General features: G+C 41.7%; 1 protein-coding gene across 8 annotated transcripts in view; it reads left to right on the forward strand.

Moving 5' to 3' along the window:
• hoxb3a (homeobox B3a) overlaps window positions 1-23077 on the forward strand; it is a 95463-nt gene that overhangs the window by 60783 nt on the left and 11603 nt on the right. For 6 of the 8 annotated variants that reach the window (XM_049561749.1, XM_049561755.1, XM_049561750.1 and 3 more), the window contains one exon: window positions 15686-15752. The exons of 1 other annotated variant lie outside the window; for it this stretch is intronic. The gene's annotated coding sequence lies outside the window, so the exon portion shown is untranslated. Of the gene's footprint in view, window positions 1-15685; window positions 15753-19606; window positions 20040-23077 lie in introns of those variants that run through there. One more of the 8 variants, XM_049561757.1, reaches the window with a different exon arrangement.

Here is a 23077-nt window from a genome sequence, read left to right on the forward strand (position 1 = left end):
ACTATTCTTCATAATCCACATGTGGAAAAATGCGTTATTGTAACATCACTGTGATAAACACAGATAATAGATGGAGTTAATGTGTCACTGCGCTGTGCTTTCTCAAAATCCGTGGTTTATTGCGACGCTACAGACATTTGAAGCTAGAATTAATGTTTACACCGAAACCTGCTGCAGGACAATGGCAGCATTCTGAGCTCACTGTGACACCAGGAGAATAAAGGAGGCAGCTGAAGATGTTACTGGCCTATAATAAGACGGATAGCTTGTTTTGTGTATGATGAGACATTTTATTTTATCAGCTGTGTGATTGTGGCATTTTGTTGAAGCGGAATCGTTAAATGGAGGGGACTCGTGTGAACCTTTCCACGAGGGGCTATTTTATATTTAATAATGGTGCATTTTCGTTAGATGAATGCCTTATTGTTGTTTTATCTCATCTTTATTTCTTGTGGCTTTGAAGGCGCTCTACATTTGAACGTAACGTTTTACGCATGAAAAAATATGTAAATAGTAAGGTGTGTGTGTGTGTGTGTGTGTGTGTGTGTGTGTGTGTCTGAGATAGTGGCACAGACACTCTTTATCCCAGATGCATGGTTGCTGCTGGTGTACCCGGTCAGTATCAGCTCAGGGGAAAGCTTGTTTTAAAGCGCTGTTTAGTGGAAGAACACTGAGCGGTGACTCTGCTCGGTCTTGCGGTGATTTACTGTTTACGGAGGCCGAAACAGTAAAGAAATGAGGATGATACACGCATATATGTTTTTATCCACCGTGATCGAAGCATCCTTTTATTATATTTGGTCAAAGACAAGGTCGAAGCAGACCCACGCGTCTCAGAGACACGCATGGAAGCAAGCGGACAAGGATTCACACAAGGCGCATCTTCCCACTCACTGCTGCGACTGGCAGCCATATTGTCTTCTTCCCTGTTCTTTCCCACGCAAAAATGTCTAAATGCGCAGAGTGAACATTCCGGTATATGGGTAATTTGGGAAGATATCTTTGACTAAAAAAAATAAAAAATTCTGGCAAACTCTTTCAATAAGCTATTGTAAAATTCCATCTATCCATAAGACGGAGCCTTATTTTATGTGACCGCTTTAAACGTCGCCCAATTTTAAATCTTGCCTTTCAGAAAACATTAGATAAAATCACATTGATAGCCACATTCTTCTAACACAAGTTAGGCTGCACCATAAAGAGAAAATGAGCAACAACAGCGCATAAATGCACAAATAATCACGCATGTAAATCCGTGTTGACCTATAGGCCTAATTTACGGAGACAAGGTCAAAGTACGCTATGTAAAATACATTCAAATATTATATTCTAATGCATATCAAATATTTTGGTTTTGTGCCCTCCCTCTGTAAACATCCCTGTGCATCTTTTAGTCATGCAAAAGAAAAACGAAAACAAAACATAAAACAAGCCTTTAAACAGTGAGAAGTTCAAATGAATCCACCGCTAGATATTTGCGGCACTGGAAATATATATTCCATATCCATAAGGCTGGTTTTGCTCGATTCTCCTCTCAGCTATAAAACGCTGCGGGTTAATTTAGCTCTAAGGTTTTTACACATATAATAGTTGCTTGCAGAAAAAGCCGGTTTCATTTCTCGCTTAATTGGAGTGAAAAGGCAAAAAGCATGGGAGCTACGAAAGCAGTCCGCTTTAAAAATGAACAGTCATTCTTCGAAAACAGTCCAACATAAATCAGAGCAGCGCGCGGCCTCATAAATCTGCAGCCGCTGGACGTTAACGAGCCAAAGATTTAAGTGCGGGGAAAATAATGTTAACAAAACACGTTAACGTGTGTTTAAATCAAAGCTAACAAGGGAGATATTTTAGGAACTTGATTCCATTATTTATTATGATACATTTTCCCCAACGTAACACTATTAGATCAATAATACTGTAATAATAATTATTAATATTTTTTAAGCTATAGCCTAAATTGCCTTATCTCATAGAGGCTGCAGATATCCAGTGTCGTGCTCCATGCGCAGGGTACTTCCGGGGCTCTTCCTCGCGCAGAGATGATTACCCGTTCGGAAATAAATCAATAAGAAGCCTCGTGCTAATTTATATTCGGCTGCGCGAGGGCAGTGATTCAAAGCGCGTGAAAAATGAGCAGCTTCAACCGTATCCAGAGCCCGCGAGCTGCGCTTTTTCCCCCTTTACACCGGGCCGGAGAGCAGCATGCACGAAAGCGATAAGAGACATCGAGCTGCTGAGCCGGAAATGTTTCCACGAGGAAGGGGCCGTGCACGAGCCTTTCCCCCTCTCCGTTCTCTTGCTTTTATCATGGCGGGTACAAACTAAAAATAACGGTTTTGCCTTCGTGTAATTGAACTTCTTTCTCTCTCGCTCTCTCTCTTTCTTCGTCCTCTTCCTCGCTTTGTCTCTCTCACTCTCTCATTGTGTGTGTCTGTGTGTGTAAGTGGGGCAGTGAAGGCATGTCTATACGCGTGGGCAGATAACAGAAATACACACAGAGAGGAGGGAGAGGCAGAGCGATACAGAGGAAGAGAAAGAGAGAGAGCAAAGCCAAGATCATCTGTTTGGGATTAATTTAAGGTCTAAATTTTGCCCGTGAATAACGGCCAGAAAAAAACTTCACCAACAAATTATTAACAACCCATGAACATGTCCAGAGGGTCTAAAGATGACCCATGATTCTATCTCTGTCAAAGGCTCAAGGGACGGATTTGGCTACTTTAGTTATTTCAGTGGAAGCCGCGCATCATATCCAAAATAGAAAGTCTTATTTTCCCAACACTGTGCCTCCTGACAATGTGTATGGGACAAAGTGCCAAATATTAACAGCCGCTGTGACATCTGTATGGTTTTTGGTCATCATGTGGGTTCACAGCAAATGATTTTGGTTACAGAATTGGTGAGGTCGATCTCATTCATTCAGCAGAAATTCATAGCGAATTCATATGAAATTGAAACTTATTTGGTTTATATTGCCTTCATTTAGATGAACGTAGAGTTTTTACCTTTTTTTCTTTCTTATATGGATAAATGCTATCAGCCCAAATCGGACAGGCCTACAGCATGTATTCTACCGAAAATGTGAACATGCTAAACACGGCGGAAACAGTTCCCTGAGTGGACGCGCAGGTCAAATCACAGCGGAATGTCTGCTTTCTCAACCTCCTTCTCCCTCTTCCTCTCCTCTGATCGTTCCCAGTTTGACGCCATGTAATAACCAACATCTGGCCCTCGCACAGGCAGGATGGACAGGCAGGTCACGCTGAACCTCGCTAACCCCCTGGCGCACCTCAACCAGACTCCCCTATTGGACAGGAACAAGAACCAGAACCCCCCCTGCACCCTCCCCCCTCACCGACTCTTCAGGTTCTTGTGTGTCTAGCTGTCAGTCCAAAGCCCGGTTCAGGAGCACCTCATGGTGTCAATCCGCTTTTTTAACCCCGCACCAGCAGAACGACCAAACAAGCCAGAGGTCCAAGCAGGGAGAAACACCGACGGAGAGGTGGAGAGAGAGTGAGGGAGGGAAGTTCCGCAGATTACTATTGAAGCAGTTAAAATGCGTATGAAGGGGACATTTGGCTATTTGAGAGACAAATCTAGAATTTGGTCTGGAAGGGTGACAGGTCAGCAAGGAGGGCTCACGGCTACTAGGTAGCAAAGCACTGTACCCCAACGTTCTCCCGTGCCGGTGGATAAGGCTTCAGGAAAAGAAAAGCGCGAGCCCTGACCGTGGTGCTGGCCAGGCACGCACCGGCCTGCTATACGGGGAATTTTGCAGCACAGGCAGAGGGTGGGGGGGTTGAGCGCGCGCACGCGGTGTGTTTTTTAGGGTAAAGTAGCACCGCGAGCCCCAGACCGAGCAGTCCCCGACAGCTTGTGTGCTGTAGGTAGGCTTTGATTGTTGGAGATTTATGGCGGAGCCGACTCAAGATTTATGGCTTTTCCCAAACCGGGCATGCAAACGCTTGGCGTCTCTTTTACGCGGTGTTATAGAGGCGTTCTAATGGATACACCAGTACTATAACAGCAAGCAACAGTGTGGGTTAAACGCCGGGTTGAACTCGTATAAATGCTGTTTAGTACCATTTTTTGGGACTAGACTACACGTTAGAAAAAGAGGCCAGACTGTTGGACCGCCCGTAATTACGCACAGTGAAAAGTACGTCCAAGGTTTTCCAGCAAGGCTTTTCGGGTCTCCCTTACTCCATCCGGTGTCTACGTCCGTGTCCAGAACAGGCTGCATCCAGGGGAAAGCATAACACCAGTCAGGAAGAGATCCAGGAGGAGAGACACACCGAGAGAGAGCAGGTAAGGTCTGCCGGGATGCTTCTCGCTCAGTGTCCCGGTGTGTGTTCCCGAGGCGTCCCCATCCCACGCGCTCCGCCGCTCGACGTGTCATTAATTATCTGTTGTGTGACCGTGGTCTCTCTCCCGAACTCGCAGAGGCATCCGCGGGGTGTGCCCGCGTGCAGGCTCTATTAGTAGCCAAAATCTTCTTTTCTGTATGTGTGTGTGTGTGTGTGTGTGTGTGTGTGTGTGTGTGTGTGTGAAGGCAGCTGAAGACAGATGCCCCAGAATAGGTAACAGAAAAGGGCGTCTCGCCATGCTCCCTCTCTATCTCACTCGTCATTTAAAAAGAAGTTACTTGCAGTGTGCAGTGCAGTTTGGACAGAGAGGTGTGTGCCTGGTGAGTGCGTGTGCGCGTGTCACAGTGAGAATGAGTTGTAGTGAATAGGAACCTGACGGCTAGGTGTAAAGAGAGAAGATGCATGTTAGCAACACTGTGATTTATGATAGTGTGAAAAGACTGCCAACCCAACACAAAACAAATCCACAAATGGTCCTATGAAAACAGATTTTTTTGTGTCTCTAACCAGATCTGAGCAGAAGCAGGCAAAGTGATTATAAATACATGCATGATAACAAGTGCAACTATTTCATCTTCAATGATTACAAACTGAAGTTCATTCCATAGTGACCCTAATCTACCCTTTTTCTGACTAATGTGTTGGGTTTCTCTTTGTTAAACCAGCCAGATGTGGCATTGGGTCCATTTATTCAGAGAGGGATATGAAACCAATACAAACAAAATAGGAATATAATCAAATAAAAATAAACACAATGATTTTCCAGCTTACTTAATGTAGGAGTCCATAGTATAGGTTGGCAGTTGGAAAAGCATCAGAGGCGCTCTGGTAAAATCCTTCATTAATAAATGGATGATTATGGATGTTTCACTTAAACAGTCATCACTAAGTAAGCTGGACAGCAATCCTTTTTTAATTCTTATTTGTCTACTTGCCCTATCCTTAAGTAGCACCAGCTTATTTTTTCCCCTCAGGAATATAATGAAATTATGCATGGGTTGAATGGAGGTATAAATACAAACTATACAAACAATATATGCAAAGAAAATATAGTTTTACCAGGTCTTAATTCTCTTGATTAATTTGTTAATAGGACAGGATTTCAGGATTCAGAACAACTTAATTCATTTGTTTAGTCTTTCTTAATGTACTGAGCTGTATAAAAAAGAGACTAATTTCTCATTTGTTATGGGCTGACATACATTTTTAAGTTTTATTTTATTTTACTAATCAGTGTGACAATTACAGGACTTGCTACTATGCTACCACCTCCAGGTTAAATGTTTATAAAGCCTGCTTTGATTCTCAATGTAAAATTCAATTCAAAATCATAGACGTAGATCTTGGTTGGGACACAGGGGACATGCCCCCCTCAGTATTTAGATCATGGGCATTTTGACACCCAAATAAAAGGAGCAGAGTACTTATATTTGGACAAAAGCTAAGGCATTTACACCATAAACCGATGCAGAGAAGGCACAAATTGATGCAAAAAATACCAGAATGCAGGACATTAAGTGTTTGATGTTTACATTTTTCTGGCAAAAGATGCCCCCAAACAAATCCTACACCCTTGCTTAAAACAGTTTTTTTTTTTTTTTTTTTTAAAATGAAATAATTTGATCAGGGGATATTGCTCTTTGGACTGTTTGCAGATCATCTCTAAACTACACCTAAGCCATAATGGCCTGACGCATGTGACACGGAGTAACAAGAAGATATGCCTGATTTTTAACTGAAATGATTGGGAAAAACTGCTCTACGTCATATCAAGTAATGGCTGGACAGCTCCTAAGCTTTCTTGACCTTGGCGGTTTTTGCTCACTTCCGGACATAGGGACTTTAAAGTCACAAAAACCCACAGCAACTTCAACACAGCTGTGATTTAATTGATTTTTTCATACATCACTGACAAAGTATGGGCAAAACAGCGATCAGAGTAAAATAGTGGGGGCAAGCACGCCTAACACTGTCGCAGTGTATAAAGGCTGACAGGTCTGGCTGAGATCCATACAGCCGCTTTCTCCTGCTGTAACAGGCTTAATAGCAGGCCTATCTGCTGCTGGGCCAAGTGGCCTGATTATATTACAATCACTGGCTTCTTTTTCTGATCCATGTGTCATAAGAGGAGCATGTTGTTAGGAAATGGATACAGGCCTGTTGTACTGGTGCAGGTTGTTCAACACTCAGCTTAATGAGGCCCCAAAGCTATATAATAACAGCTTAGGAAAATCCATTTTTAAGGCAATGCCAAACCACAAATTACTACAGATACGTATCGCTGAGTGCTGGAGTTCCTGGATGGACTGAGATGCCATTGCAGGACGTGATCTTGTTTAACCAATAGGCAGCCACAGTGGCTGTATGTCTTGAAATCCAACATCCAGCTTTGGTCACAAATCTTGATATACAGTGACAAAACCCCTGAAAAAGATGCTCAGTCACTGGACAAAGTGACTTCCAGAGGATAAACCAAACCTACAACCATCCTGCTAGAACCCCAAAGACTACACAGACGCTTGTGGAACTGTGCATTGGGCAGTGGTGTACACAGCGGGAGCAGTGGTGTAGTAGAGGGTATGCGCAGCTAAACTGGGTATACCCACCTCTTTTTCTGGCCATTTACAGTATACTTACCAGCCAAAAATCCATTGGAATATCTAGGAGAGCACACCCATTTCATTGTCTGTGACCTACCCATCTACTGAGTAGTACAATCACTACACATCATACACTCAAATTAGGTTTAAACAGTATATTGATATTATATCAATATTGTGAGACTAGATTTGGCCTTAGATTTTGTATGTCCAAATACTGAATGTGTTGTCTTCTCCTTTTTTTAAGGGCTGCATTACAGTAAAGTGCTGTAATATCCTGAACCTCTCAGACTGCTCTAGCTGTTCTATTATTTGCCTTTACCCATTTCGTCATCATATCCACATTGCTGATGATTAATTATTTCAAAAAATTTCATTGTGTAAACCAACACCAACAGTCAGCCCTGCAACATGGTATTTGGTAAATATATATATATATATATATATATATATCATGATATTTGAAATTTTTTTCCCATATCGCTCAGCCCTAACTTAAACTCCACACAAAAGTTGTCAGAACAAAATCTGCTGACACTGTCTGAGCTTTGAATGCAATATTTAAAGACACTTCATCAAGTTTGTGGTAACCTCAGAGCTCAGACAGAAATGCAACTTGCACTCTACAAACCTTTCCTTATGTGATTTCTATCTACCACACTGAGCTCACACACACACACACACACACACACACACACACATCAACAAGCAGTCACATCCATCCCTGTTCTTCCATTGCCTGACAGACTTGGTGAGCTTGGCACTTTTCATGGCCCAGGAGCAGAAAGGGCAATTTGACCCCCACTCTCCACCTCCCCCTAACCCCCCAAACACACTCATCCTCCCTCTCTCTCTCTCTCTCTCTCTCTGTCTTCCTCTATCTCTGTCCCTTTCCTGGCGTCAGGGCTTTCTTTGAGTTTGAGGTTAAAGATTAGCATCTCTGATAAAGATTAACTCTCTGTCAAAGGAAGGCGCTGATGGCATGAGTTTCTGGTTCAGGACTGTTAGTGACACAGGGGCAAGCTCTTCAGGGAGATGGGCGACCCCGCCTGCAGCAAGAGAGGGAGGCCAAAATGTTGGCTCAATGCATAAGCTAAAGTATAATATAAAGCATAGAGCAATGCAACATTTTTGTTGCAGGATGTGTCAAAGTGATTTTGTTAAAAGTAATGTCAACAAGTTAGGATATTTCCATGTTTTGGTTAATGTGAAAATGGCTTGGTTGACCCCAGTTATGCACACATGCACACCTTGAATAAGGTTAGACAATAACAAAGATTTGACGAAGAAGCCAAGAGACATTTTCAGCTTCCAAGTCAGTGTCAATCCACTTCCTAGAGCAGTGGTTCTCAACCAGGGGTGCTTGAATGAGTTCCAGGGGGTCACCAGAAAAACGGGGAATAGTTTATCTTTACTATTTAATTCATTATCAAAGCCCAGTGTGAGTAAGAATTATGTGTGACTATTTTGTTCATAGGTTTCACTTTCTCTGTTATTGAAAACTATAGAATTACAGTCTTAATCATACTGAAGAATAAAAAATCTTTTCAGATGGAAGTCCCTCAAGCAAAATCTTATCACATGGGGGACCGTGACCTTCTGTGAATCAATTCAACAGTTCTTGACAGGTCTAGGGCCACTGTCCTTCAGTCACTTGTGTAAGTCTAACTTCAACTCTGATTGTGGGTAAATTTGTGCATGATCCCTGCAAACTCTTCTAAGACCATGAATCAGGGAAAACACTCCCTCTCTTCAGCAGAAGCCTGTGGCCTACACGCGATTCAAATAGGTCTTTTTGTGCACAGGATGAGCGTAATGCCTCAGTTATGTGTCTACAGCCAGGAGCAACACAGTTAATAAGTAGACGATTTGTTCGGATTGCATAAGCTGAATGAAAAGAACGTGTTCACCAAAATAAGAGGATGCATATTATAACAACAGGCGATTCCATTTCCTCTAACACGCTTCAGTTCCCACCTTAGTGTACAACTCATGTCAAGCAGTTAGATGTAACTGAGAAATGTCAGTCTTTCGAAACACACCCATGGCGGTTGTGTAATTTAGACTGGTTGTGAAATGAATAGCCTACAATGTGTACTCATGAGTGTTCCTTGTGAGTGCATATATGCTCTCATGTAGGTCTAATAGACTAAAAGCTTAACAATAAAGAGCGACATTCCATGGATGTAAGTGTACAGAAATCTTTTATACCATTTAGAAACTTATCAACCATAACATAGCTTTTCATTCTTAACGTGTATTTCGTTGTAAAGGTTTGTGGAATGAACAACAATGGACAGACAGGTAGAAGAAACCAGTCTCAGTCTAGTCAGCCAGAACATTTACATGACATTAGAGAAAATCAATTTATTGTGTTAGTCCAACTAAAACCAGACTTTTACAATACATGTTAACATGTTAGTCTGACCGAAATTGTACTAAATCAAATTTCTCAAAGTTTGATGAACACACCCTGTACTGGCGTAGGTGCTCTGCGCATGCTCCCCAGTTTCCACCCTGGACTTTGACCCAGAAGGTCAAAACAAAGTTACTGTGTTGAGAGTAGAAGTTGTTGGATTTGAGTTTGATTATAGGCTTGAGGTTTATTTCTGCTGCACTGGATTGATTCAAATTGTGCAAGTGCAATAACTGATAACTGGGTATAACTGTGAGTGGTAACCTCTCTGAGACCCACATTTTAATTAAACACACTTAGAAGCAGACTAACATGTATGGTGTCTCTCAGTACTGCATATCTGCGCTCTGGAAACAGTGTTGAAACCTGTGTGTCATTTGCCCAGAGCAGGAGGGGAGTAGATGAAATGTGTTGCAGCATAGGTTTGTCGTCGCTTGTCCATTTGGTGTAGCTATGTCAGAGGCGTTGGTGATGGTGGTGCATGGCCGTTCAACCTCATTACACTTCAAGGAAAGCTTCAAATGGACTTGATGAAAAATGTATGGATGGATAGTGACTGATCTTGAAGGAAGCATATGTTGATGGCAGCGGGTGCTCTGGTAACCCAAAAAGGTCAAGATTTGTAGTAGGGGTGGGGGAAAAATTCAATTCACTGAAGTATCAGTTTCTTTATTATTATTATTTTTTTTTTTTAATTTGATACCTGAATTAATAAAATTCAAACATGGAAGTAATGACATATATGTTAAAAAGAGCAAAGTGGAATACAGACCTTCAGTAGTTGCTGCAGCAGCTTAGATTTAGCCAGAGCAAATTCCCACTCGGATCAGCAAACTTTCTGTTGCTGCCCTTACAGAGGTTAGACCCAGCCTGCTGTGACCTCCAGCACTGGGGCTCTGCTACAACTGCTACTGAAGGTCCATCTCCAAAGATTCCAACCGCTCCTCTATTGGGTAATAGTCTCCTAGCAATGAGGAGTAAATCAGAGGGACATGGGTGCATTAGCCAGCTACTTCTTGGTGCATTTATAGACAGATGAGAGCAGGGACGCAGTCAGCTTCTTTTACTGCCTAGAAAATGCAAGGACGGGCACTTGGCTTCTCTTGTGCCAACTTTGCTAAGCGACCATAACCTGCATCGTATCATAGCCTACTTCCCAGAAATCCCAAGTTTGGAACTGATCGTGTTCTTGGTGTTGTTTTCAAATGTGTAGGCTATGAAAATATTGTCCACACGTCACACAGTTCTGGGTAGTCCTGCACTAAAATGAGGAGCTTCTCATCCATAGTTACCTAGACTGCTATTTACATAAGGATAGAAAAATATCTGTAGACTGTGATTGGTTGTTTTTTGTCCCATGAAGTAAGATAAGATAAGATAAGATAAGATAAGATAAGATAAGAAACACCTTTATCAGTCCCACAATTGAGAAATTCCAGTGTTACAGCTGTCAAGAGAAAGAGTCAGATTAAAAACTACGCATGCAAATAATGTGCAAAAATACGAGAAATGGCGATAAATGATAATAATAATGAGCAGTGAATAAAAATAAGCAGTGGATTAAAGAGAGCATATCTAGTGCAAGTGATTGTATGTCCAAAAAACAGCAAACAGCAACAAGGGGGGCAGTATACTTATAATGGTGTTAATAAAGTGAGACATGCAAGGTCTTTTGCTGCACTCCAAAAGTTAAACTTTTTTTATCCCAGGGAGCAGCCCTTGTGTCCTGAAAAACAGTCCCTTGGGAATGCTTGCTTACCACCACAGCAGCATTCTCGCTATTGAGAGTGTCTTCCTCACATATACATTTATAACGATGGATTTGAGGGTGCAAACTGGTGGCATGAGTATTGGTCCTAAAGAGAGAAAGAGAGAGGGGCAAAGAAGGGCCGAGCAAATCAATGCACTGCACGCAGCTCTACAGTGAATAAGAAATTATTTATTCATTTTGTTTTTTTAATAGCAGCAGATCAATGTTGATATTTTGGTAGCCACCAATAGTAAATCAGTGTATGGGAAAGAATGTGGACTAGCTCAATAAGCAGGGGCGGTTAAACAGCAATTTAAGTGTACTTTGAAAAGTATAGACTATATTTTTTATTATTTCTATTCCAACATGGACATTATATTAACTAAGAATGTAATGTTTATTTAATATAGAGCCTTTCACAAAGCAATGTAAGTGCTTCACTGGAATAAAAATGTTAAAAATAAGACCATATAAAAGTTATAGTTTATTCACCACGTCTCTGTATTGTATGATACTGCTGAATTAAAAGCCGGAGACTGACTGACATTTGATGTGCATTGTTTTTGGAAATATGATATACAGTAATGATACACAATCTAAAGTGAATGATGCAACTTTGTCCCATAGTGTAATGTTAAATTAGTGAACAAAAACTGCAATAAATCAGAATATCGAATAAAATACAATGCAAATCCTTTCACATTTGCACCCAGGTATTGTGATAGTATGAAATGGTGAGATAAGCTTTTTGTCCCAGCCCTAATTTCTAGAGGACAACAATAAGGCAACCCTTGCACACTTATTCAATGCCCAAAAGTTTAATAAAAGACAACATCCTACTTAGATTTTCCATAGGTCAGAACATCTATAGAGAGACAGTGAATAAGAAAAGAAGCTGAGACAGATATGTGCTTCTTACCTGAAGTGAAAACTCTGTAATGTCAGACTATAAAAGGGTGTAAGTTTACAAATGTTCAGTGTTTACTAAGTAAGTGTTTGCATATGTGAACTAACATCTATCCTAAAAGCACATGTGCTCTACATTGACAGCTTTTCCTCTGTGGCTTTTATTTCCATTGATGTGAGACTGAAACAGGGAATTGAGCTTCTGGGAAAAGAAACATGATAAGTCATCCAAACTTAACGCAATTCTAACCATGGAGATCATTTGAGAAGAATGTAAGTGGCCAGGAGCCCACTGACGTTACAGTAAATGACATCAAAGCCGGATATTGTATACACATGGGGGATGTGTCCAACAGATACGTTGTTTGAGGCCAGGGCATTATAAAAGTATTATTATTATTATTACTTATTTTTCTGTAATTCTGCAGCCACTGCAACTAGCATGATCTGCAAGTGGATGACATCACTTTCAAACAACAATCCATAAAGTTGTTTGTTATCCAGTTTACGTCTTGATTTAAACATGGGGTATGTTCTCTAACAGACTACATGTACTGTCATTTAAATGTAGACTGATTGAGCTTTAGTTGGGAGAAAAAAGCCTGTACACTAACATAAATCATTACATTTAAATGAAACACACAAAAAATGCTTTAAATAATCACAGAAACAAACATGATAAGCTAAAATTGCTACATGCAGACATAATATCTTGGATGATAACTTTCCCCTTAGTATAATTAACATGTAAAAATACTTTTGTGGTGGAGTCAGTAGAGTTTGCTTTCAGGGCCTGTGCTTTTATTTTTTATATCTCGACTGTTGTCAGCCGGCTGCAGTTCCACATTAACAGCAACAAATAGAATCCTAATGGTTTAGATTGAAATGTCTCTTCTGTAAATCCTGTCCAGGCTCAGAGGTTACAGGTTTAATGATTAAAGCATAAAGCAGTGCATGAAAATGGGATTCTGCAGCACTTTGCCAGTGGATTGATCATTAAAGAACTGAGCTATTACTCCTCCAGGTCAAAGGTCACTTTTGGAGAGCTGTGCACCAATATATCACTGTGCGAGTGCTTCAGTGGGGGATTGTAGTTCCAGTGTTAATACCACAAGATACTTTTGACCAAGTCTGTAAAGTAATAGCACTTTAACTTATAGGCTGAACTTTTGCAGATGTTTCTGTTGTGTTTAAGGTGGATCTAAGGTCAAAAAGTATAAGGACAAGGAAAAGCTTAGCACAAAAACTTTTAGATCAAGCCAGAAACACCATTGTTTATACATACCCAGCACATAGACTTTGATAAGCATAGTGAGTATGAGTAGAACTGAAAAGGAGCGTGTGCGTGTGTGTGTGTGTGTGTGTGTGTGTGTGTGTGTGTGTGTGTGTGTGTGTGAGGGCTGAAGCAGTCCGGTGACAGCACCACCAGACCAGGCAGAGATAAGAACAGAGAGTAGTGATAAGGTTTGTACAGGTCATGTGAGACTTTAAAATGAAGCTGCAGCAGCGAGTAACAACATAAGTCTATCCATCAACATCATATATGTTTCCCTACGAATTATTAAGTAAAACTATGACATTCTTAAAAAACTGCACACACTCAAGTTCCAGTATCAGAAGCTTCCTTCATTTGTGAAAATGTAGCATGATACATTTTTTGTCTCCCATCCATCCCTTCATGCCCCAGGAGTCTAAATCTGCTGTCCCCTCACTTAATATGGATTCTGTTCAATTATGCACCGACTGGGCCTTTGTTGCTTCCCTCTATGTTGACGCTGTTTCTGCCGTTGCTTCTAATCTCAAACTTTTAGTCCATCCATCCTGAGAAAGATACACTCATCTACATTATTTTATTTAAATTCGTGATCCCGATCCAGGAGATTCTATCTGAAAGTCCCCCTCTCTCCCTCAGCCTCCCCTTACTCTCAAAATTTGGCTCATCAGCTGTTCTGGGGCTCTGGAGGCGGCCTCCTCCCTTTGTCTCGGCCTATAGGCTAGCTGGCTAAGCTAGTCGGCCCCTGCATTACTTTCTGGGCAACTTTAGACTAGTCCACTCCTGCTCCGTAGCTCCAAATATCCGACTAACCCGCAGGGCTGAGGGGGGAACACAGGGAGGAAACCCCGGCTGCTGCGATGGGGATGGACGGCAGCCAGAGCTGTGCGTGAGTGCATGGACGGAAACAATACATAACTTTATAGCAGTGGTGGTTGAGGTGGTGATGGTGGTGTAGGCTGGTACGGGGAGGTCGGGGAATCCTTGCTTTTGATTTATGTGTTTGGGGGAAGCTGTCAGGAGCAGAAAGAGGGGCAAACGCGCGCCAGAGATTTTATTCCAGCACTTTAATAAAATATATCCGCCGCTATGCAACAACACGGACAGCGCTTTTCATCCTGCGGTGGTGGATGCTATTATACTATTATGCCATTCACCTTTAAACACTGTTTACCGCCGCATGCAGCAGTGGATGGATGGATATCTACCGCGCAAGTGTCTGCCCGACCGAGATGCGTTCTCCTGCACTGGGTGCCCATACCCACAGGAGGATAACCGGGCAATAACACGAAATGTTTTCTGGGATGTGTGTTTTCTCTCTGAATTATGCTGAAGTTATTTATGGGCTCCGTGGATGCAGAGCCGCTGGCAAACAGCTGTTCGCCTTATGGGGCCGCTTTTCCTTTCCCTTTGCTTCCTATTTTTCCCCTGCCGGGTCGTTTGGTGTTTGGCAGCGTTTCGGACGTTTTTATCCTTATTGTGATTGTTATGGATTTGTTCAATATCAATGCAAATAGTTTTTATGTGTAAACGTTTAGGTTTTCACATAAGGCTTTGAGTTATATTTCTTAGAATTAAAAATCGAAACCAGGAGTTAGACGCATCCCAAACATGTCTTTTCCAATGTAATTATTTTCTATTTCAGATATGACTGTTTTTAGTCATGGCTGTTGTTCTGGGTGTATTAATGCACCAGTTTATGTGTTAACGTTTTCACAACAGGTTGCATCTATAAACAATTTCTATGAAATAATTAAGGTGTAAACAATTGTTTAAATTATTTTTTTTTCTTTTTCTTTTTTAAAATTATTATTTTGGGTTGAACCCTCGAACTCAGGCATGTTGTTTAACTGTTACTATTATTACCCCATTTGCTGTTTCCACAATATTGTTCACGATTATTTATGGATAATTTTAGAACATTTTCGATTCTCTCTGTCTCAGTTCCGAGTTTTACCTCCATTACGGATGGGAATGAATGCCATTTTTACGCGTAAATGTGAAGTTCTTTCCCAACAGCAGGCAACACAAATCTGAGATTTCAACCGTTTTTAAAAAGCAGGAAAAACGTGGTGAATAGAAGGGAAGTGTAATATGATAACCAGAATCAATAACATGTCAAATCACTCCCACCCAGCCTTCATCCCTCTCTCTGCTCTTATTGCTTTTATTCCGGGATTTCGCTGGGAATAATTTAAGGTCAGCGATACCTGTCAGCGGTTGTTCCTGTCCCAACCGCTCGATTAGACTACAAGAGGTGTGTGCTCTGTATCGGATTTTAGCAAGACCTTTTGATTGCATATCTCTATCTCTTTCTTTCCTTTCCCTCCCTCTATCTCTCCTTCTCTCCTACTCCCCCCCTTTGTCCTGCAGTTCTTAGGAGCTTTCTGGAAGCCGACTCCTTCCATCAAAACATCAGAAAATAAGAGGAAATCTTTCGGTGAGTCCTGTTGTTTTAATATATATTTATTGTGATGTTTTGCAATGTAAGGAAAGAGGTATGAGGTGTGGTGTGGTCGTTATTAGATAGTGGAAAATGTGACTCTCATAATGTACACACTCATAATTTCTGTGTAAATATGATGAATTCATCAAATTCAGATCATTAAATTTGATCAAAAACAGCATGATAATATGGAGAGTGATTTTCATTTATTTATTTTAATTTTTTTAATGGAAAAACAAAAATATGTTTGTTTTAGCCGCACCATGCGCGTGCTTTTGTAGGCCAATCTATGCCATGTCCTTCACTTTTGTCACATATGTGTTATTAATACTATTACTGTTAAGATGTACTTTTACATTTCGATGCTATGATGGTGTCATTTCACATTGTCGCCGTTTAAAAAAAACGTGCAGACAACGTGCAAACTTTACGCAGATAAATGAATGTGGAAAGTGAGTGGGAAGATGTTGGTGATTTTGATGCAATATTATTACTTAATATAATTAGTTTCCTTTAAAAGTCGGCTGAAATGTGTATAAGGGTGCAGCTGAATGCATGCGAAGGGATATGCATGTGTGTATGTGTGTGAGAGAGTGGTGTAATATAATGTGTGACACGTGCTAATGTAATATAATCCAGAGGTGTGAAGGACAGTGTGATGACCGCAGGTTACAGCCGCAGCAGGAGACACACCAGGGTCAGTTCATCATTTGATAAGACAGTTATTAAAACAGCACTCTGTAACTGCAATAATGACCAATGCTACAGCAGCTATAATAGTGTGGCTAATGAAACTAGCACCAGCAGAAGCATAAAATAGGTTACTGTTGTAGAAATACTTCAAGGTTCATTTTTGAGATCACATAAAATGCAAACATTACAAACAGTTCTTTGTCCTCCATTTGTTTAGAATATTTTAGCGTTTGGCATTTACAGTGACACAGTGTTTGAACACAGTTAAACTGCGTAAAATGTGTTTAAATCCTGAAGTCGGAGGAAATTCCTTTGTGTCATCCTCAGTGGCCTACATATCTGAAGTCCTGGGGGAAAAACGAAAAAAAATGGAAAGAGGATTTCCATGGCTCTGAAAGGCAGAGAGTTTCAGTTGTGAAACCCAATATCCGTGACTCAATCCGAAACACGGAGCCGACGATGCGCGTCTGCCATCCAAGGAAAATAAAGAACTGCCATCCCTTACAAGCACCGGCGTGCTTTTACAAGTCAATACATTCATGTAATCCTCTCTGCTTATTTCTTCACATGCACGTCTCTTCCCACACTGTTGCTCAGTGGAAAAAAGAAAGACAGAGACAAAAAGAAATAAGCTGATTAGTGGTTTGGTTAATGAGTAATGAGGTTTTTCAGCAGCAGTTAGCAGATCCTTCAGTCCGTACAAAAGATGGTTTCAAGGAAAAAGTTGCAGACAGACACATTTCAGGCTCCCACCTTCCACCTACACGGAGCTCATCCTCTCATTTCAGCAGCCCACAGCGAATGCTATCTGTTTTAAAGTTGGGCTGTTTACACACACACACACGCACACACACACACACACACACACACACACACACACACACACACACACACACACACACGCTGCTGGGTGCGAGAAAACTCATAAATCTTACGTAGCCATAAACGACAGGGGTAGCGTCCTGAATAATAAAAATAGAGGGAAGTGGGAGAGAGAGCTCTAGAGACACAGAGAGAGAGTGTGTTTGTAGGTGTGTGTGTGTGTGGTGGGGGCATGAAAACAAAGTAAGATACCTTCATATTTTCATTTCCATTTTAGTCTCACCTCTCAGCGTCTCTTTCCTTCTGGGTTTTCTTGTCACTCGTGTCTCCTTTTTCGCCTACTTCACCTTTTTCTTCAGATGTTGCACTTCGCTCCTCATGTTTTCTTCCTTTACAAAGACGTGGAAGTAGATAATGTAAAGTCCCCCCGCTAGTTAGCGCTATTATGTCATATTCTTCATACTTTTTTGTTGATTTCTTACATTGTTGCTGTTGTCTGCACCTCTTCTGCCAGTCTCCTCCCTTCCCTTCTTTTTTTATTTAGCATTTTCTGTGCATGAGTAGCAGCAGGGGGAGACAAGGTGTTGAAATGTGAACAATACAGACTGTATATCTAGTTTCCACAGGGAGGAATGGGCTGCAGGAGGGGTTTCTGTAAAAATAACAATAATAATAATAATAATAATAATAATAATAATAATAATAATATCTCCTGGAAAAGTAGGGAGAGAGGAGGGAAAGAAAGAAAGAAAGCAGCAGTCTTCTCATGCTGCCTGTACAGATGTCACCAAAATATTAACAAATTACCAAATTGCCATTCATGACAGGTGAGTGATAAGTGATACCTCCCAGCAGTAAACATATAATATGCATAACTTCACATGTCATGTCTCTGCCTGTAATGCACTTTCAGATTAATAGTATATTTATATTTGTCAATCATGGTGTTAGGTCAGTTCAAAATATGACAAAATATCCAATATTAGCTATTAAGAATATACTTAATTATGAGCCCAAACATTGCCATGTAATAGAGAAATATCAGTATAGGCATTATGAAATAAGAGCTGAATGGTGCAATTATATATTTTATTTAGTTAGCCTCTTTAATTTGGAATGTTCATAATAACGTACAATGAAGTGCACAATATTATTACAGCTTATGTACTTTATGTTGAGGACTGTGTTATTTTATATTTTGTGATAGATTGTGAGCCTAGTTTTGGACTGCAAAGTAGTTTGATGTTAGTACCTATGGTTTTAATTTAGGCCTACATGATTAGTAGCCTAAATAATGCACAGATAAACTTAGTAAAATGGACTGCTAACCCCTGATTGGAAAATGAAACTCTGGTGGCCTACTACTCGTCCGAGGCTGTTTTAAGATGTCTTTGGCCTGTAGCATGTAGACTACTAATTGGAAATGAAAGAGAAGGGCAAATAAAGATGGACTCTCCCATCAAACTAGGAGCCCACGCTGTTTGTTTTTTCGGCGGGGGCGGGGAGGTTGTTTGTAAATAACATGTTTTTATGTTAGCCGACATAAAAGTTACGCCAAAGTTCAGCCATATTTGGGATGGATTTTAACACAACTTCTTGAAGAAAAATCCAGTTTTAAAGACCTAATTCTGAACCAGTGGTGATGCGTTCAAAGTACCCTGTAGTGTCTGTGCTTGGTTGTAGGACTAACACAACTGCCTGCGTGTTTCACTTCAAGCCACTGAAATTAGCATAATTTGTGAGTGACGCCGAGCTGTTTGATGGGGGAATCAACGCGTCCGCAAGTCAAGCCCCGTTATTTCATCCGTTACACCCCCGTGAGCGTTTCTGATACCCGGGCTTGTTGTCAACAACATATCGAGAATACATGGATACTACCACCACAACTACTCCTCCTAGCTGCTGCTGCTAGCCGTGTGGAATAAAGCTCCCAGAGCCCGGAGCGAGGCGGCAGCACAGACCCAAGACAGAGGGGAAGACGCGGAGGGAGAGAGGCAGGAGACCCGGGGAGACGGAGAGAGGGGAGAAGGGACAGGGGACATTTGAAAAGAAAAATAGGGGCGACCAACCACCCAAAAAATGCAATGGGGTGACATTTTGTGGAGGAGCTGTTCCTCAGAGGCTGTGTGACTGGCCGGCTGGCTGTGTGAGCGACAGAGGCTTAAAAAGAAAGAAATTTGAGGCCATTGTTATCAGCCAGCAGCGGTGCAGCCAGCGCTGGTGCTGGGGCGGAGGGTGGAGGTGGAGGGCGGGTGGGGGGCGGGGGGCGCGAGCAGGCAGCAGGCAGGCTCCCGGTAAGCTCGTTCAGCTCGTGCGCTAGCTTGCCTGCCTGTAGCCTATTAGCCTATACCAAGCCCGTCCGTTAATTCTGCCCGTATTTCGAGCCCCCCTTTGACGCCTCGGCTCCGTCTGGCTCTGTTATCCACTAGCCGTTCATGCCACACGGTGTCCGGCTCGCCGCCCACGCGCAGCCCGGTCCGCCGCCGCTGCCGCCGCTGCTGCTGTTGGCTCCAGGAGGTGTTGGGGTGGTGGTGGTCGCGAGCAGCCGTGCTAGTCTCGAGACAGCACCGGAGGAGCAGCGGGTTTGCGGAGAGAAGAAGAGAGGAGGAGGAGAGCAAAACGAGAGAGAAGGCGAGCGGATTCGTTGTTTATTTAATTATTTATTATTGTTATTGATTACCTAGTGAACGTGCGTGAGGACTAATCTGTGATGCGGTGTTGCTGGGTCCGTGCCGGACTGGACCGGGACCGCCGGTGCTAAAGAAGGTAAGGAGCATCACCGGCAGGCAGGAAGGCAGGCAGGCCAGCCGGTAATGCAAGAGCTCAAACAACAAACCAGAAATACAGAGTGTGTTTGTTCGCTGTGCAGTTTGTGAACGGCGGAGTGGCTGGCTCAGTGATTTATGGCCCGTATGACTTCAATCCCGGTTCAAGAAGAGTTCACAATGCTTTAAGCTGCCGTAGCTACCCGCCGCAAGCAGCCCCCCTTCTTCTTTCGGCCTTCCATCTCTGTCCTTTTTCTTTCTCTTCTTTACCCTCTCATTTCTTCCCCTAGTCTGTCCATGCATCTTCCTCACTTAGCCTATAGCTATTTATTTACAAAGCAATGGCCGACCATTTTTCTGTTATGGATTATGGGCTACTTATCCCTGGTGTTACCTATTTTCTCCCCACGGGCCTCCGTTTTATTATTTTGCTAATACCTGACATTTTAATTCACACTAAAATGTTTCGATGCTGTAATTTTATTTACACACTGTGACTTAAGTGTTTGTTGATTTCAGCCCAAATCGAGGCCAACACAGCAACAATAGCTGTGATCTGGCCATTCTTTTATTGTTTCTGGGCTCGGCTCCACATAATTGGCCCCTCTCTCTCCCTCTCTGTGTCTGTTAATGGGATAAGGAATACGTGGATTGTCCAAGTTAATGCATTCTCTCTGTGTCTCCCTGCCTGCATAGCTCTTCTCATGGCAGGCGCCATTTGTAATTTTATATCCCAGGATAAAACACAGACACTGGACACCACTGGCCGACCTCTCTATCCCTCTCTCCCTCTCTCTCTCCATCCCTCCCTCTCCCCCTCTCTCTCTCAGTTGTTTTTGTTTGGGTGGCTGTTTCTCTGTCAGTGTAAGTGGATTATTCTGGGAGGCGTCTAGTAAAGTTGGTGATTGTATTAAGCTGTAGCCCTACAAGCAAGGGGCAGAGACATTACGTGTCCCGTTTAATGGCGATACAGCGATATGATTTAATAACATATTCCTCCTACACTCACTGCCACCATGGCCCCTCTCTCCCTCTCCCTCTCTCCTTGGGACTATTCCTTAGAGTAAATAATTAGGATTCCAGCTTGTCTACTAGAAAGATAAATGGCTGACATATGTGACGTGCTGAGAGCTGGAGAAGGGCTGGACTGTCGAATCACAAAACAAGAATAGTAGTAATATATGAAAAAGCCAATTAGCAAACGAAAATTTCCTAATAATCATTATATATATATATATATATATATATATATATATATATACGAAAAACATTATGACAACATTCACATCAGAAATATCACTTACTTCACACTCCTGTTGTTTTTTGCTCTTTGTATTTGTTTTTTTTTATTATTATTTATTTGTTATATAGGCCTGGTTTGATGCTAACGGTTAAAAAATAATTGTACTGCATTTTCCATAATCATAAAATAATCGCGTTGCCATACAAATAGATAACATAATTTCAGATTTTTTTTTTCAGCTTCTTTTCGTAGCATGTGTAGCATAGGCCTGACGTAAGGATGTCATATTATCTTCGCACGCGCTCCAGCTTTTTTTTTCTATCCACAGTGAAACACTTATACTTTCAATTTTATAACACTATTAGAAATAGACTTGATGGCTTTTAATACCAGTGTGGGCTGGTGCTGCGATAATATCCCAGGGAATGAATTATTGGTAACATTTAGCTGCTGAGCCTCAGTAGTTAGCTGTAGCACTGAGGCTCAGTTTGTGTCAGATGGCAGAGCCAGCAGAGCCGCTTCACCTCTGTTTCTCCCCGTTAAACATTTTATCTCCAGAGGAGAAATGAATGCCAGGTGCTCTCTCGCGCCTGACAAGCCGGCCTCTCGCGGCCACAGGCCCACCCCAGCGGTGAGCTCGAGATAGGGAGTCTATGGGGGCTCACACTGCTGTTTTTTTTCCCTTTCTTTCCTTTTTCCCGGGGCCCTAATGAATCACTGACTCGTGAAGCTCCTTCCGGGGTTTCTTTTTCCCATATTTTTCTATTGCTGGCCTCTTTTGTCTAAATCCAAGTCCAAGTGTTTTGTTTATTTATTTATGTATTTATTTGTTCTTTCTTTATTCAAACGTATAGGCCACCCCATTAAGATATTATTCACCTAAATCTAACCCGGATTTCCCCTGACCAAAAATAATAATAGAAATAATGTTTCGAGACATATTCCCGAGATCACCTTCTTCACCAGAGATTTGATGTATGCATCCCACCTTTGCCAGTTTGATGGCACGAAACGCCATTAATACGTTTTTGTTACTACGTTTAGAAAAACAAACAAAAAAACTCCCATATTTCCCCTGACCTGTTAAAAAAATTCTACCGTGATGCAAGAGTAGCAGTAGGCCTAGTAGTTATTCAGCAGCAGTGATGGCTTCCGGAGATAGACTCCTATGAGTGAGGTAACAGCCGAGCAGACGGAATATAGTAAATCATATGTGGAAGGCAGAGGTTGACAGAAATAGGCTACCTACATCAGTCACAAAGGAACACACAATATATACAGGCCACACTCACTGCCGCCATTACACAACAAAATGTCACGTTCAGCAGGAATAACACCAGACACAGTGGGGTAGTGCTTTATTACAAAACATAATTCTAAATAAAATTTGCATAAGTAGGAAAAAACGAAAAATAGTAATGTTTGAAACAAGGAGATTTTGTTTCATTTTATTATAAAAGCAAAGGTGCATTGTTAATATCAGCGGACTGACTGCTGAAAAATGAAAATAATTACTGAATAAGCTAATAATAGGCTAATTAATTAGACTAATTCTATAACCATTACCACTATGAATAATATAAGTTGATGGCCTACTATGTTACAACTTAACCATAATATCATAAATAATAATAAGTTTCAATTACTATTATGTGAATAAAGGTAACATTTATATGGAAATGTAACAATAAGGTTATGCATATTTTCGTGTGTGTGTGTGCACGCGCCTGTGTGTGTGTGTGTGTGCACAGAGTACACAGTTTGCCCTCCTCGTGCCTCCTCTACTAGAGCATCTG

Source organism: Epinephelus fuscoguttatus, linkage group LG19 (genome assembly GCF_011397635.1).
Source record: "Epinephelus fuscoguttatus linkage group LG19, E.fuscoguttatus.final_Chr_v1".
NCBI classification, from domain to species: domain Eukaryota; kingdom Metazoa; phylum Chordata; class Actinopteri; order Perciformes; family Serranidae; genus Epinephelus; species Epinephelus fuscoguttatus.